This window comes from Protopterus annectens, chromosome 2.part0 (assembly GCF_019279795.1).
Source record: "Protopterus annectens isolate FY-2018-M chromosome 2.part0, PAN1.0, whole genome shotgun sequence".
NCBI classification, from domain to species: domain Eukaryota; kingdom Metazoa; phylum Chordata; order Ceratodontiformes; family Protopteridae; genus Protopterus; species Protopterus annectens.
In genome coordinates this window covers 38,834,164-38,851,063 of record NC_056728.1, presented here as the reverse complement: position 1 = coordinate 38,851,063, position 16,900 = coordinate 38,834,164, and the positions used below count along the sequence as shown (strand labels likewise).

General features: G+C 41.0%; 1 protein-coding gene across 3 annotated transcripts in view; it reads right to left on the bottom strand.

The window, feature by feature from the left end:
• Nucleotides 1–16,581, bottom strand: part of COL6A3 (collagen type VI alpha 3 chain) — a 739,239-nt gene extending 722,658 nt beyond the window's left edge. For all 3 annotated transcript variants that reach the window (XM_044060522.1, XM_044060523.1, XM_044060525.1), the window contains exon 1: nucleotides 16,326–16,581. The gene's annotated coding sequence lies outside the window, so the exon portion shown is untranslated. The remainder of the gene's footprint in view (nucleotides 1–16,325) is intronic.
• Between the last annotated feature and the right edge of the window lie 319 nt (nucleotides 16,582–16,900).

Genomic DNA, 16,900 nt, shown 5'->3' with positions numbered 1-16,900 from the left:
GGAAGGTTAGTCACCGGGCTGGCAACTTGATGCTATAAAACTCCACTGCCAATCATAAGTGGACAAGGTGATCCACTGTGGTGACCCCTAACCAGGAAAAGCCAGAAGAAGAAGATCCAGAATGGATGTCAAGTCCCGTTTTCTTTGGCACTAAAAAGAAGTGAGAGTTAAGTTCTGAATCCTCATTATTTGGTTGGGACCTCTTGGATGACTCTTTTTTGCAGCAATTTTTGAATGCCTAGTACTGCCTGCTCCCTCTGACTGGGTGGTATGTTGGGGAGTTTCTTTTGTTCCACTGCAGGAGGAAGAAAAAAGGGAATGTAATAACTCTGGATATTATGCTTAGCACCCAGGCATTTTTTGTCAGATTGGTCGAGGCATCCAGGCGCAGCGAAAAATTATCCCTGACTGCCTCCAGAGAGGGACAGTCAGGCAGTACTTCAGAAGCACTGATAGGGCCTGTCAGAGAAGGGTTCTCTGAAGCCCTGATTCTACAGACCCCCTCTACCTCTAGGGCAGCATCTACCACTAAAATTCCCTCCTCTGCCTCTGAAGGAAGAATTCCCATGCTGATCCTGAAAAGACCCTAGGGATTTTCGGAACCAAGTCTTCTTACCAACTCATTGGTTTCTGGAAAAGGTATGCTAAGGGGTGAAAAACTTTATCCCCATGGCAGACAGGGTGCATCCTTCCTGTTCGCTGCAGGTAACAGTTTCTTTGATGGATGGCCCAAACAAAGAGGAGCCACTGAAGGGAGTATTGACAAAAGACACCTTAAAAGGTTCTGCAAAGTCACAAAGCCTCATGCAGGCATGTCTTCTAATAGCAATACCTGAGCCGGCTGCCCTTGAGATGCCCTCTGCTGTATGGGAGAGGAAACTCATGGAGGAATTAGCCATGGAAGCAATAGTAGCCAATTGGGGTGATATTTCTTGAAGTATTCATCCAACATGGTCTCTGCGAGAGATTTGGAAAGTTCCTTGACCAAATGTCTTTGTAAACAAGTGAAATGTACCAAGTAATTTCACAACCTCAGCGCAAAGATAGCTGAAGTGTAAATGCACTTACCAAACCTATCTGTCGCTCGAGACTTCTTGTTCGGTGGACAGATAGAGGAGCTCTATTCGGCTAGCTCCTTTTTGGTGGCTGCTGCCACAACAATGGCATCAAAAGGAACACCTTTAGTCCAATGCAATCTATCTTTAAGGGGATCAAGAAATTTGTCTAGGCATTTGGGGATAGCTTCAATAGTGTCCATAGCTTCAACAGTGTCCAGCTCCTTCCAAGCCCGATGGGAAACTAGATCAATAAATTTGTCACCCAAGTCGTAGATGGGCCCACCCCCAAAAGTCTCCAAGAACACATATTCTTCAGAAGAAGGAGGTTGGGCTAACCAGCCACCTTTCTGAGTAAGGATCTCTAAGATCTCTCCGAAGGAGACATCTTCTGACGGTGATTGTGTGGATCCTTCTCCCTCAAAGTCTGTGTCTTCAATGAGGGACTCCACCGGGGATTCTATGTGCCTCCTCTTACACATTTTCTTTCGAAGAAACTCCTCCGTGGGGTGGTCAGGGGAGGAATCGGAAGAAAGAGGGATTCCTCGGAGGAAGATCCTGGCGGCTTCTCAATGTAGGCTGACCTTCGATAGGAATGATGGGCTCAACACTCAGATTCAATGAAGGATGAAGGGAAGGATTGGAGATAAGAGAGGACAGCTCTCTATGTGAAAAGAAAACCCTTTCTACAATCTGGAAAGCCGATGGACCTGGAGAAACTCCCCATCTTCCTCAGAGCTGAGACAGTTGAGGAAGAAAGGACAGGAAAACTCCTGATCAGTGGCCTCCAGATAGAACTGGACCCGAGCTGCCGAGGGCTGAAGCACTGAGAGGAAGGGATGGATCCAAGAAGGTCAGAGCCAAAATCCTCCCCCCCCAGATCCAACGCAGGCATCATGGATCTAAAACCTGCTCTGATCCGATGAAATCGGAGGAGGGTTGCTCAGGATAGCCATCAAAATTGAGGAAGGACGCTTCCCTGGATCTGACACCAACTCTCTCAGGTACCTAGGATCCTGGGGCTCAGAGATCACTGGTCAGATCAGAGAAGGAGACTGAATACATTTGGTGGAAGCACTCCTGGATCTGAAAGGGGACGGAGTCAGCAGAACCTCTAACTGGATTTGAGTCTTGAGAACTCTCTTCACCATCCTTTCCATATTTGCATCAGAAAAACTCCTACAGAACTTGGACAAAGCTACAAAAGCAGGCCTCAAATGTTTTGTCAGAGTCTCCAATAATTCAGCAGGAAACATTGGGGAAACTGGTCTGATAGTATACTTAGGAGTTCGGATCCTAGCCGTTGGGTCTGTAGTATAAGGAAGAGAGCTTGAAGTGGAAGGCCTTGGGGACATTGTAATGGTGATGATCCCAGTTGGATCCAAGGGATGTTTTGGATCTGATGGAGTAGATGAAGGTCTCGGATCCAAAGTGATTGGCTCTGGGGTTTTAGTAGACTTAGCTGGAGGCTCTGAGGAAGCCCTTGAGGTCTTGTGAGGGTGCCTCCTGGAATCAGAAGATCCATATTGAGACTTAGAGGGGGTTTGAGCCCCTGGAGTTGAGGAAGAAGATGCAGGTAGAAGCCCTTTTAAATAAGGTTGTTTCTGCAATTGGCAATAGCTCTTGGATTAAAGCCTTCACAGATATCAAAAGCTGATCACAGATGTTCTGGCCCCAAACAATGAACACATTTTTTTATGTGCATCTGATTGTAGAATTTGATGTCCATAATTAAAGCAACGTTTAAAGCCTGATGGTTTATCAGACATTTTTAATATAATAAAATCAGTTAGTACATGGTCAGCTACCTATCAGGTGCCAGGATCCAACAAATAACACTGGACTGAATGAATTGAGATGTACCTCTCTAGACTATATGAAGACAGACATGACGGAACTCCCTGTTTATGTGTTAAAGGCAGGTATGTCCCTAGCCCTAAGCAGTATCCTACCCTTACCCAGGATGATCCCACAATATAAACAAAAAATGACCGACTTCAGCAATTGGCTTAGTTTCTTGTGTCAGTTTAGGGGGATCCGGTATATGTTAGCCTGGGAGGATGTGGTAGACAGACCTTGCTGCTTTGCTAGAGATGGTCTGCACCTATGCTTTCAGATACTGGCAAAGGCTGTTGCCTTCCCCATAGTGCCATTTTTAGGCAATGTCAAAACAACAAATTTTCCAGCATAACAAAATCTAATTAAGACAAACTCAAGGTCGTCCTGCTTAATGCTAAGAGTTTAAACACAAAACTGCACTCCCTGGAAGCACGCCTCAACTTAGAGGATGCTGAAGTCTGTGCAGTTACCGAGAGCACCCTGGCTGCAATGCCTTCCACATGTTCAGATCTCAAAAATGAGCATGAATGACCCAGAGGAGGAGGCATATCTATCTATATTAAAATAAAATACACTTTGACACTGGTGAAATAGCATGACTCTCTCAAACTACTCCATGTACAATTAACTATTGAGAAAGTACCATACCACATCATTGCTAGCCATAGATCCTCCACCATGAACCAGGATAAACATACTGCCTAGCTCAAACGGGAACGATACCACAAACTGAAGGCCAGTACCAAAGTAATAAAAAAAAGGAGTTTAATAAAAAAATGAAAGTCAAATACACATGAATCTTCTCTAGCGCCTCGGCCACACTTGCCTTTAACAGAGTATATGCCTAGCTCAATTTACTGGAATCCCTCACTATACAGCCCAACACCTTAATCATGGAGAGATTTCAACTATCCTTCCATAGACTGGGGGACATACACAACCAAAAACATGCTCGCCCAGAGGTTCCTGGACTTTGTTAACACAAATGTGCTGGAATAGATATCAGCACTGCCACTAGGAGCTCTAATGTTCTGGACATAGTACTCGCCAACATGGGAGTCAGCTGTACTTCCCCATACGTGATGCCCTCCCTGGTTAGGTCAAATCACAAATCAGTCTTGTTTGAAGCAACTACTGAAACTTGCCCCACTCAGAGGAACAAAAATTATAAAAAACTTTACCAAAGCTAACTACAGCCTGCTAACCGATGGTATAAAAAGCTTCATACCGCCCGCAATCACAGACATCAATGATAACTATGCAGAAGTGTATGCAAATGCCCTGTACAAACACTTAGGCATCTGCATAAACTCTGCTGTACCTGCCTGGATCAAAAGCAGTTCTCCCCATAAAAACAAACCACTGTGCTGGGCTTCAAGTATAGACTGATAATATAAGAAGTGGAAGAAACTGTTGTCTCTGAAGAGGAAGAGTTCGCTCCTAAGCTTAAACAAGAAAATCAGAAATCTTGTAAAGTCTTTTAAAGCAAATTACAAAACTAAAATTGCATCCCTAGCCAAGGATATCATAAGGCATTCTTTAACTCTGCCTGAAGTCCAAAAGGAAATCCCCAGATATGTGTTGAACTGGTTGTAGATGGGATCACTCATACATCACATAAGATATCGCCAACCTCTTAGCTGACAAATTCAACACAAACTTCATCCCCCCCCATCCTCGCTTACCATATCCCAAAGCATACCTGACACTAGACCTCTGCCTAGTATCTCTAGAGAACAAGTCAGCTATGCAGTCACCAAGGCCAAATGCACGGCCTCAATGGGACCAGATAATATCCCAGGTTATTTACTAAACAATCTAAAACAAGACCTACTGGACCCAATTGGCATTCTCTTTAATAACAGCCTGCAGAATGGAGAACAGCAACAGTAATCCCCCTGTATAACGGGGGGGGACATCAACTGACCCTAGAAACCCAGACCCATAAGTCTAACCAGCCTCACCTGCAAGGCCATGGAAAGAATTATCATGGACCTTATCAACAAGGACATAGGCAAACTCCAAATGCTGGACCAAACCCATTTTGGCTTTGTTAAGGGTAGAGCATGCTCATTAAACCTGGTGGACTTCTCTGAGAAAGTCATCAAAGCCATGGCAGAAAGTAAGGCAGTGCACACTGCCTATTTTGACCTTGCCAAGGCTTTTGACACAATTCTCCACTATAGCATCATTTAGAAATGCTCCCAGATAGGGATTAACCCTTATGTTACTAAATGGGTAGCCACTTGGCTCACCAACAGAACACACTGTCAAAATTTGTGACTCCACCTCCAGCAGTAGACCCGTCACCAGTGGAGAACAGTAGGGGTCTGTGCTGGGCCCCTTATTGTTTGGTATCTATTTCTCAGAAGTCCAGGCCAAAGTAGATGACCTTTGGGTCACAAAGTTCACTGATGATTGTTAACTGGGAGCAATTACTGAGTCCCCCAATGATGTCAAAGTATTACAAAAAGGCTAACACAAACAAATGATTGGTGCCAAAGCCATGGTCTAAAACTAAATGCAAAAAAAGCATTATTATTCCCTTTGGCAAAATGGAATTCCCTATAAACTGCAATACTGACAGCACCCCCCTGAGCTCTAACCCAGAGGTGTAAGACTTGAAACACAGGTTGATAGCAATCTGAACTTTGACCACCAAGTTTCCACAATGGCAAGGAAAACCTTCTACATAGCGCACCTCATAAGCAAGGGGATAGAATCCAGATCAAGGGATGTTATAACTCCACTGTACTCAAGCATCATCAGACCACTAATAGAGTATAATGCACCCTTTTGCATGTACCTCACCAGACACCTGCAGCAGTTGGAGAGGCCTTAGAGGTTTCTCACTAAGAAAATACAGGGACTCCAAACCATGACATACATGGACAGGCTGAAAGCCTGTCACTTTACTGTGTATCTTATAGGTTGCTGAGAAATTACTTGTGACTGGCCTATAGTGCAATCTCCAACCCTGCCCTAATGGAAATTCTGCACATCTGCAAGTCAAATGGCACAAGAGTCACTCACTCTAGGATCTCAACCTAGCTTGTGACATTAACAGAACATGTGGGAGAGACAGATATGTCTCCCAGGGACTGACGATTCTCTGAAATAGACCTCCTATTCACGTAAAACACAGTTCCTCAGTGACCCTATTCAAACACATCCTAGATAATTGGATGGGAGACTGGAAATTCACCCCTGGGGTGGTATCCATGTCCCTTCTGGCCAGGGGTAGCCGGTGTTGATCACAGACCCTTTCTATTCATAAATTAATTTTGCGAACTACCTAAAAAGAACAAATGGGGATACTTGGGATTAACATGGCTAAGCTTGTAAAGGCTCTAGGGCTGCTAGTCTAGTAACGTCCTATGAACCTATGAACAAGACAAATAGTTATCTATTAGTTTAAAATCATTAGCTATCTCAAACACTTTAATAACTATCCTAACAGATTAAACTATCTTAAACTCTAACAAGATAGAAGTGCCAACAACACTAAAAAAACAGAGGAAAAAGCGGAAGCCTAAGGAGGGAAGAAAAAACACCAGCAGCAGTCCCTAACACCTGCAAGAACTATAAGGGAGGGGAGAATAACTATACTAAATACTGAAGAGAAAAGAGGAAAATCTTCAAACTTATCTGTCTCAAAAAGGTTAAATACCACTCGAGACTGGAATTCCGCTTCTTGCCACAATGGCGACCAAAGAGATCTGAGGAAGCTGGGGAAGGTGTAGAGCATTGTGGGTGGATAGAGGAGCTTGAGACTGAGATCTAAGTCTGAAAAATGTGGTCGAGTCGGATCTGTAACCCATCAGTGAGGAAGAATGAAAAGGACAACATCAGATAAAAAGTTTTTTCCAGGGGTCTAAGCCTCTCACACCCTCTTACTTATATATACTAATTTCACAGTCACACCATCACAGGGAAAAGAAAACGAACACTACATACAATGAATCAGTTATGGTGCACAAACACAAACATCTACAGATCTGAGGGTGTGATATGACAGTGGCCACTGCTAAACCACACATACTCTTCTAGATGCACCTCCTAATCCCTATGATTAAAATGACATCATCATAAACTGCCTGTGCACTTCTACACTTTTCTGACAATTGTGATCCAGTCATTTGTGTTTTCAGTCAATTGTGTTCGACCATTTGGGATTCAGTCAAATGATAGGAACCACATGTAATGACCTGCCAGTTTGCAATTGTCTGTAAACTCTGTTGACTAGAGATCCAGAGATCTGAGAAGTAAATACCAAAAAAGAGAGGTCTCCACAATGAGCCCTGAGGGACACTGCTAGTCACTTTCATTCTTTTTGATGAGACACTTGCAACTCACACTGTATGGATTCTGTCTTTCAGTTTCTTATGCATCTTAGTACTTGCGGGTTGATGTTTAAAGCATTTAGTCTTCGCATTTATTTATTTATTAACACTTCATTACTGGGAAAGTCCGACTGGGTAGAAGCCCATTTTCAGCAGAGGCCCGGAGAGAAAAGCTCCAAATTATTACAAAACATTTTAAGAACAATAATTTTACAATCTTCAAAAATAAAGCAAAAAATCCTCAGTTTAAATAATTATAACAAATTAGACATAATATAAAAACATTGGTTAAAAATCACATGATGCCAGCATGGGGAATGGTGTCAAAGGGCTTAGCCAGGTCAACATATGTGGTGTGGTCCATAACCCTATAGAAGAAATTTGCAAGATTTAATAGACAGGATCCACCTTTCATAAAACCAAACTGCTGGCTCTCATGATTTATGAATACCCATCTGCCACTATTACATCATGGGTATACTATATTTAAGTGTGATACTGGTGGTATAAAACGTTAACATTTCCATTGCTGATTGAGGATGTAGTGAGCACTTAAGGAAATCTGAGGTACACCTGCCCTTAGCTCTATGCCAACAGTAAACACCCCTTCAATGATAGTGCTAGTACATGGACAACCTAGCTCCTATTCCACAGGCATGCAGCCATATATCCCAACCCTGTGATCCCATGATTATCTTAGCCACTCTAAATCTTTACAATTACATGTCAATGATTAGAGTAAGCTCCATTAACAAGATAGTTGTGCTCACAGAAACAGATCAGCCCTCCCTATGTCTGGCAGTTGAACACCATCAGTACTGTTGGAGTCTAATATTGATAAGTGAGCTCCTTCTATCATATCTCTCATCCTCTGAGTCTTAAAAATCATATTACTGGCACTTGAAAATCTTATTAAAGGGTACAAAAGAGGAGCACTTTTGCTGTTGTTTTTTTTTTTAGAGCAGAAAGGTTTAGAAAAGTAGAACCCATACAGCTGAGACACTGAATCTTTGTGTAAACTTAGTTCAGTTATTTGATAATGTTTGTATCGGTAAATAGGTCTGAATTTATGAAGGAAATCAGTAACTGTAGGAAGAACAAAATCAGAACAGTTTAGAGGTATGTGTCTAATTCTTCTTCTTCCAATTATTCACAAGTTAGACTCTGAGTTCTCCTGTACTCTGACATCCCTCCTGCTGATCATTAGAGAAGCTCCCTGTATCAGTAACTACAGCAGTCCTAGTTAGAATCACAGCACTCTGCCTATACTTTGCTAACCACCCCCCAAACACCAGGAACACCTTTAGCTGCACTACCTACAAAGACCTGAACAAAATGTCATTTTAACCTCACTGGGCTTGCCATGACAGACACAAGGTTTGCCCCCTTAATCTGATAACTGGTTGTGTAATGAGTGCAAACAAGAACTCCATCTCATTATCATAGCGTAAACATGACTAAATGCATGCCATCTGGTGAACATCTTTCACTACAAGGTAGTAGCACGAAGAATAACACCTCCTTCCTGTTTCTTGAACCTCATCGCACCATCTTTCACCAAGGTAGAAGCATGATGGAGCATGATGTAACCGTCATGTACTCTAAACAATGTAATTGCTTCTTTTTACTCTCTGGTCACGTAAGTAGATGGGTCTACTTCAGAAGACTGACAGACCAAAAGACTAACTCCCAAAATACTGAAAGACCAAAAGACTGAATCCCAAAATACTGAAAACATGTTTAATGCAGGAAGAAGCCCCACTGCGCCACTCATATGGGGGGCTGCTTCCCCCCCACACCCCCTACTAATTATATATACCAACTCCAAGATCGCACAACAGTGGAGAAGACGCAAATTCCATCCTTCAGTATTTTGGGATTCAGTCTTTTAGTCTGTCAGCGTTTTGGGAGTCAGTCATTTGGTCTGTCAGTCTTCTGAAATAGACCCAAGTAGATAGCCACCCTGCCATACAGTACAATACAATACTAGTTCTTTTGCTGTCACAGTCTTGACACTGCTTAGACTATATTATTTTAAATTATAGGGTGAATCAATGTGATTTACTGCAGTATACAACAACTTCATGCAAAGTCACATATATATATATATATATATATATATATATATATATATATATATGTATATATATATATATATATATAGCTAGAGGGAGAGAGAGAGAGAAATTATACAATTATCTTTAACTTTGCATAACACTATTATATGTTAAAATATACCACATCTATGCACCATGCAGTTAAGTGTAATATAGCATTTTGTATTTTTTGCAAGAAACATCTGGTTTAATTTTAGAAAGTGCAGAGATTCATGACAAAGAAATTGAAGGGTTACCAAACATGAACTAATTGAAATGATTAACAGAGTTAACCCTTATTCACTGGTATAGAGTGACATCTGTCTTGTCTCCAAATCAGTTAACAATTCCAACTGTGTATGAAATTCTGTGCCAAGAGCACACTGCTAGATGAGCAATCATGAGTACAAGTAGTGTTATGTTCTACTTAGCATTAACACTGCAAAAAACACAGAGACAGACACAACACACAGCATCTAATATGGATATAGAATAACCTGTCTCCCTCACAATGGCAGTAAAATAAAGTATATCAAATAGCTTCCTCAAGAAATAATCTCAATGCATATAGTGGTCCTGAAAGATAGCTACAATGAACAATGAATAATACTTCCTGAAAGCCACTGCATCACAAGCCTGATATCACAATCTTTGAGCATATTATAGCAGTAACCTTTTTGATTTTCCACACTATTAAATCAAGTGGAAGTGTGACATAAACATCAATGAAGGAAGGATACAACATATGATAAACATGTGACAGCACACAGCTGACAGACAGATATGAGTCTAAGTTAAAAACAGAGATATTTTCCTGTTTTTTTAATCTATGTGTTTCAAAATCTGGTAGCAAAACAAATAATTGGAAGTCCAAACAATTAGCTGCACAGGATAATTGTTATTGAGTGCAATATACATCCGTTTAAAAGAGCACCAAAAATAACCAGAGAGTTTAGCTAAGAGTTTTGGAATTGTACATCAGCTTGTACACCGAATCTCAGAAATGTAGCTTCACCCAGACATCTTTTCAAACAAAAAATGCAATTTCCTGAAATACCAGCCAGAAAGAAAGCCATTTAGCAAACTGTATTTCTTTATTGAGTAGGTTAGTCCTACTAAGCTTGTAACTTATTTCCAGGAAAACTCAAAGTGGTGTTTATACAGCTGTGGGAGATGCTACCTGAATGCTAAGTAAATTCTGATGCTCTTCTTTTCAGCAAGTGCCAAGTGATCTTTAACATCCACCTCTGGTACCACTAATGCTGTAACACTGCATCCCAAGAATTGCAGCTTCTCTCTATTGCTACACTGCAGTGCCATTACTGGAAAAAAATTAATAGAGTACATAATCTGGAAATAAAACCCACTACCTTCTGGTCTCCCAGGTATCAAAAACAAGACAGATGTCTGCTGAACCACCAGTACAGACTTGCAAATGTGTAACAATAAAATACAGAATGCTCCTTGCTTTTTTAAAGAAAAATAAAAACATGTATACACTGCAGCAAGTCTGATAGTATCTTATGATACTATAAGATTCTCAGAACTGTAGGATACTGATCCACTGAGAACAACTTCTATTAGCTGTGATTGTAGGTGCAAAACATAAGTGGGAAAGGAATTCTTTGACCACAATCATTTTGTGGAGCACTCTTTTATTTAAGTATTTTTTTAAATAATGTGCAACACCCCCCACACACTATCTTTCTAAAGCTGCTGAAATGAACTGAGATTTGGCTCCATTGTGGCTTCCCAAGACTGCTGGGGAATAGAACAGAACAAGGCAGCTTGGTAATGCCTGGATTTAGTTCTTCTTTCAGCTTTTCCTGGTTAGGGGTCACCACAGCAGATCACCTGTCCGCTCATGAGTAGCAGTGGAGTTTTACAGTGTCGAGTTGTCAGCCCAGCACCCAACCTTCTACAGAAAACCACAGGGAGGACATGCAGACTCCACACAGAGGGAACCCCAGCCAAGGATCAAACCAGAAAACCTCTTGCTGGGAGGTGACAATGCTAACCACTACACCACTGTGGCCGCCTTAATGCCTGGATTTACACTCACTGGAAAAAGATATTAAAAGAAACCTTGTGCTTTGTCTCACAGTCTCCCACTGCTGGAATAAGTGGCAAATAACAAGTCTGCTACATCTCATTTACTGCTTTCTCTGCTCACTTTTCACTTTATCACTTGTGTCTGCCTGCACTGCTGGAATAACAGTGCTGTACTGTAAATTCTGCAAGTGTTTTTTAGGAACCTATAATGGAGGATGTTCATCAATGACATACCATAAACCTTCTGAGACTATGGTAATGGCAAGAAATTCCTGTTTGTACAGTGTTTTCTCTTTATAGGCCAGAATCATCTTCTTCTTCTTTTGGCTTTTCCCGGTTAGGGATTGCCACAGCGGATCACCTGTCCGCTCGTGATTGGCAGTGGAGTTTTACAGTGTTGAGTTTCCAGCCCAGCGCCCAACCTTCCACAGAAGGCACACACACACAGCCTCTTTTTCTACAATGCACCCTTGTTGATATGAACTAGTACTGTAAAACCAACTGCAGATTTCTTTAGAAATGGGTGTGGGCTTAATATTACTGTTCTTGGTAACATTTACAACTGTTTCTGCATATGTCTCAGTTTTCAGATGCTGCTCAGAATGTTAGCCCAAAGAATAACAAAGCAGACTGCCCATATCTACTGTTCCTGATTTTGAATCCTAAAACATAGGATTCCCTTGTAAATTACTGAGGATTACAGCTAGTTAATAATGTCAGATATTAGAGTTCAATACTTCTTGCTGTTCAGAAAATGCATGTTGATGCAAAACCTGTTTTATTAGCTTTTTAAGTGAATTATAGTGCCCCTCATTTGGGGCCTTTGCTTTCCCTTGTTGTGTCTTTCGGCTTTCACCGGTTAGGGGTCGCCACAGCGGAACTCCGGTCCACTAATGATTGGCAGTAGATTTTTACATGCCGAGTTGCCGGCCCTGATGCACAGCCTTCAACGAAGGTACACCCATTCACATATGTCTGTAGACAGAAAACGCTCTAGCTGAGAATCAAACAGGACAACGTCTCACTATAAGGCGACAACGCTACCGCAGCACTACTGTGATTTTCACACAGATTCTTGAGCAAAGAGATTGAAAAATATGATTAAAGGTATTTTACATTATCTTATAACTAACTATCTTTTGTTGTTTTTTAGAATGGAATGAATGGATAACAATCTGAACATTTATTTTAATGGCTAATGCATATGCAAGTCATTGTTTGCACTTACTTCTGCTGTATGGTAAATGCTCGAAGACATAAACTCTGGAAATCTATCTGAACAAAAATTAGGACTAGTCCCGTTTCTCTTAACATCTTCTAACTGATGAGACCTGCTATGCATACGTTTTTTCAGGTAGTCTTTTGAGTGCAATGGTTGGATAAGGGGCTTCCTTATAATCTCAATAGACAAATGGGAGCAGAGGGGATCAAACTCGTAGCTATGAGAAAATAACCACCCTACGTAATATTTTTAATCCCTGTGTTTCCTCCATCAGCCGGTAGCCTTAGGGCAACCGGCAGCACTGACTACAAAATGTTTATAGGTCATTCTGGGTAGGCACTGTGCCACACAATCTGCTTTTATTTTTCCCGACCGTTTTTGGGTATATGCTGTTGTATCATGAGGAAACAGTACAATGTTCCGGATATTTAATACTGATTGAATTTTTCAGATCTCCAATGCAGTCGTTAAAGGTATAACAGATATACGAATGGTTAACTGATATTCAGCAATATTCATTGGCCAGAGATACAAACTGTAACAGGAGAAAGAAAATGTTCGTGATACAGAAGCATGTCACGCACGGGAACGCCCTTTAAATTGACTTTGGTGTCCCATCTAATGCTTCTCAGTTACCCTCTGCTTTTTTTTCATAAATCATAGATTGCCTGAAGGATATGAAATCTGACTGTAACTCAAATGTATGTCATTATTTAGTGACTTCAGTCCTCATCGATTTTCCAGAGAGCCACAAATATTAGGAGGAACAGACCCAAAATATGTAGAAAAATCTGGACATTGTGCGAAAATCTGGACAGCTGACAGCCAGGTATGGATTGCAAAATAATTTTCAGAGCCGCCCCCCCCCCCCCCACCTCACACACACACACACACACACACACACACACACACGTATCAGCGTTAATTTGTTCTGCTGTGAAGGCAATGCGGTGTGCATGTATTTAACTCAAACGTTGACAATTTTGCACTAAAATGTTTTACTAACCGAATACATTATAGATAAAGACTACTGGGTAACAAGTACGACAACGTGCTGGAATATGAGTTTTATACTGCAGCTCACTTCCCTGTGTATAACGCTCAACCTTCACAAGGAGCAAAATGAGCCCCCTCCCCCACCCGTGGGGCACTTTTTAAACATCAATAGTATTTACTTACAGAATTAATGCAATGAACGGCTATTACAACGCCCATTTCCAGTGCAATGAGAAAAAAGTAACTGTCTGGCATTATTTAATGGTTTCATCCCTCCTTGTTTTGGTCTGAAATCACATAGTTTAAGGAAGAAGGTGGCCTAATGGTTAAGATGTTTGCCTTATAAACTCAAAGTGCAGGGTTTGAGTCTTACAAGGGATAATTGACTAGGCTTAAAATAGTTTGTAAGGGCAATTAGTCTAGTAGTAGCCTGTGAAAAAGGGATAGAGCAGAATTTCAAACAGAATGAAGGATACTTGTGAAACAGTAGTTCTCGACAACAGGGACCAGCAGTTTTTAATCTGGGTTTCAGCTATTAGGGGCCTTCATATATATTAATTTCCCACTGTGTTTTCATAAGGTACGCGATGTTTTTCTTAGTATGCTTCATTAAATCGATGAGGAGTACTCTAATTCGTTTTGCGAAACTCTCCCAAACAACAGAGCTCAACTGTAATAATAGCATCACCTGCCACCATCACGTAATATCAAGAAGCAGTAGTGATGGTAGTAAAAAGGCATATTTTAATGCAACTTTTATTTTCTCTTTAGAATGTCAGCATTATTGGTGGTACGAGAGGGTGCAGGTTTTCGGACTATATTTGCACTATAAGTTAACGGCTGACTGGCAGATTAGACTCACAGGGGGGCAATATCAGATCAGACGTGATCCTTTTAAAGAACGTTTAACAGAAGGTCTTGCAAACTAAATGCAATCTTCTTCAATACTCGAGTTACTCGTACATAAATGCAACTGCAGCAAAAGAGGAATAGTTGGAGTGTGGATGGTGTTATAGGTTGAGATTGTTACACAGGGCGGTGCCTGAAAAGAGTCCTTGGACTATACTTTCCTGGTGGTGTTAGTTAATTGAATCAGACTTGGACGGATAAAGGAATAGGAACTTTCTTATTTTCCTTTTTTTTCTCTTCTCTGTATCGCCGCTTATGTATTCTTGGTCTTTAAATGTTGAATGCGCAGCCCTTTCCCCATCAATAGCTGATATTTTCTGTACTCTCTTCCATTGCTTATGAATCATGCAAGAGCATATGCGATGTTATAGTAATAAAAGTCATTAAATAAACGCTGGATGACCGAATGCTCACTGTTTCTGCATCATACTGGAAGAAGATTATTCAGTTTTGTATGCTGCTGGTATTAATAAAGAACATGTTCCAAAACCAGACATAGACAGGCAGAATACAGAAGCTTGAAATGGAGAACCTGAAGGGTTGAATCATGAACTCTAAAACAGCCTTACTGTAAGAAGTAACAATTTTAAACTTTTTTCAACTGCTCACTGGATAAAGATGCACACTGCAAACTCTGCTTGTATTTCGATTAGCAAGCCTTTGTCCAACTTGGAGGGAGCAAGCCTTCGCCCAACTCGGAGGGTGGGAGGGGGTGCAAGCACAACCTACTACATCGAGCAGATAATCACACCTCTCATCGGTACATATTTTTGCAGAACTTCTAGATTTTCACCTAATATTTTTAGTCTGTTCCTCATAAAATGTGTGTTTTTCTGGCTAATTGCTGAGGATTGAATTCACTAAACAGTGACATACACGAGTATCCAATACCATATCCTTCAGAAAATGCATGCCGACACAACAAATCCTATTATTCTACCAACTTTCTAAATTTATAAGAACAATATTTAAAATCTGTCCCTGTTTTTGGGGTCTTTGCCCGTTATTATTTTGTGTTCTGTCCAGATTTCCTGTGCTAACATCTGGATAGGTATGGGCAGATTTGACTGGAGAGATTTCTAAGACTGCATTATTTGCTTCGCCAGTCTGCTTGATTTATCAGTAACGTATGCACACCCTATGTACCCAGACCTGTCTTTCCGCCTTCTGCTGTTCTCACCTACTTCACAATGAACTATTAGCATCTGCAGAAACACAATTGTGCAGTCAGACCATCCCTAGCTCTTTCGGTTATAAGCTGAATTTTCTATGCTTTACTACAAAAAGGTGAATTTTCTATGGCTTACCACAGTCAATAAGGAAACAGTTGATTATTTTAACAAGCCCCCCTCTCCAATTGTTTCTTTTGCTTGTTTGAAAGGATAGTCTACCTTGTACCATTCGTGTCTATGCAGCAGCAAGCGACCAGCAATTCCCTTGTTTTACTGCTGTAAAGACAAAGCGGTGTGCGTGTACTTAACTCAAAAGCCACCGGTGGTTAATACTGTTCAGAAATCTCAGCTCCCTGGTTTTACTACACAAAAGCTTTCGAGCATCTCCAGTTACTACTGTACTGTTCGCAAACTTGACTGAAATTTACAAGAAATCAGGGAAAAGCAAGTCGCAGCACACGCAGATGCAATATATTCATTATTACAAGAGTATGAGCTTCAGACCCCATTTCTGGTCTAACCAAAGATTTGTCTCTCCTACTAACAATGGTGTATAATCCTTTATAAATTACATGCACTGCACAATTATGCTAATGTATCTTGTATGTGACAATGTGTACATTTCAATAAATGGTACTTACCCCAAATAAAATTTCAGTGGAATGAAGTTAATGCCTCCGAGTCATTAGTACCCCTTTTTAAGTAGTGTTGCAAACACTCTGTAACGGAATGGTAACTTGCTCAAACTATACTGTGTTGCACAGGAAAATAAATTTTAGTGGAAACTCTTCGATGAAAGTTTTCAGTGAAGTGGGAAGAAATGGTCTGGGGTTGTTTCGGTCCACACTTTGCCTCACCCCCCTGATGGAATGAAGGCTGAATGACAAAGAGGCTTACAGTAAAAAATTTCAAGAGTTTGGTGTCTGCCTTGCCTAAGAATGGGGGTGTAGATTAAGTTGTAATTCAGGCCTGCCCCTTTACATAATATGATCTCAGCAGCCCTGAAAAAAAAATGCTCTGACTCAAAGTCTTTTAATATGTGTTAGAATACGTGGGCGCCAAAATGTAATGGTTGCGGCTTTAAAGGTCACTACCACTTCAGCTCGAAAGAATTAAATTCTAGTAGTGGATTAGCAAAACGCTTAAAAATCCTCATAGAATCGGACTCATTTACTAAACAAACTACGGACTTCTAAGTCTGACTCACAAACTTAAT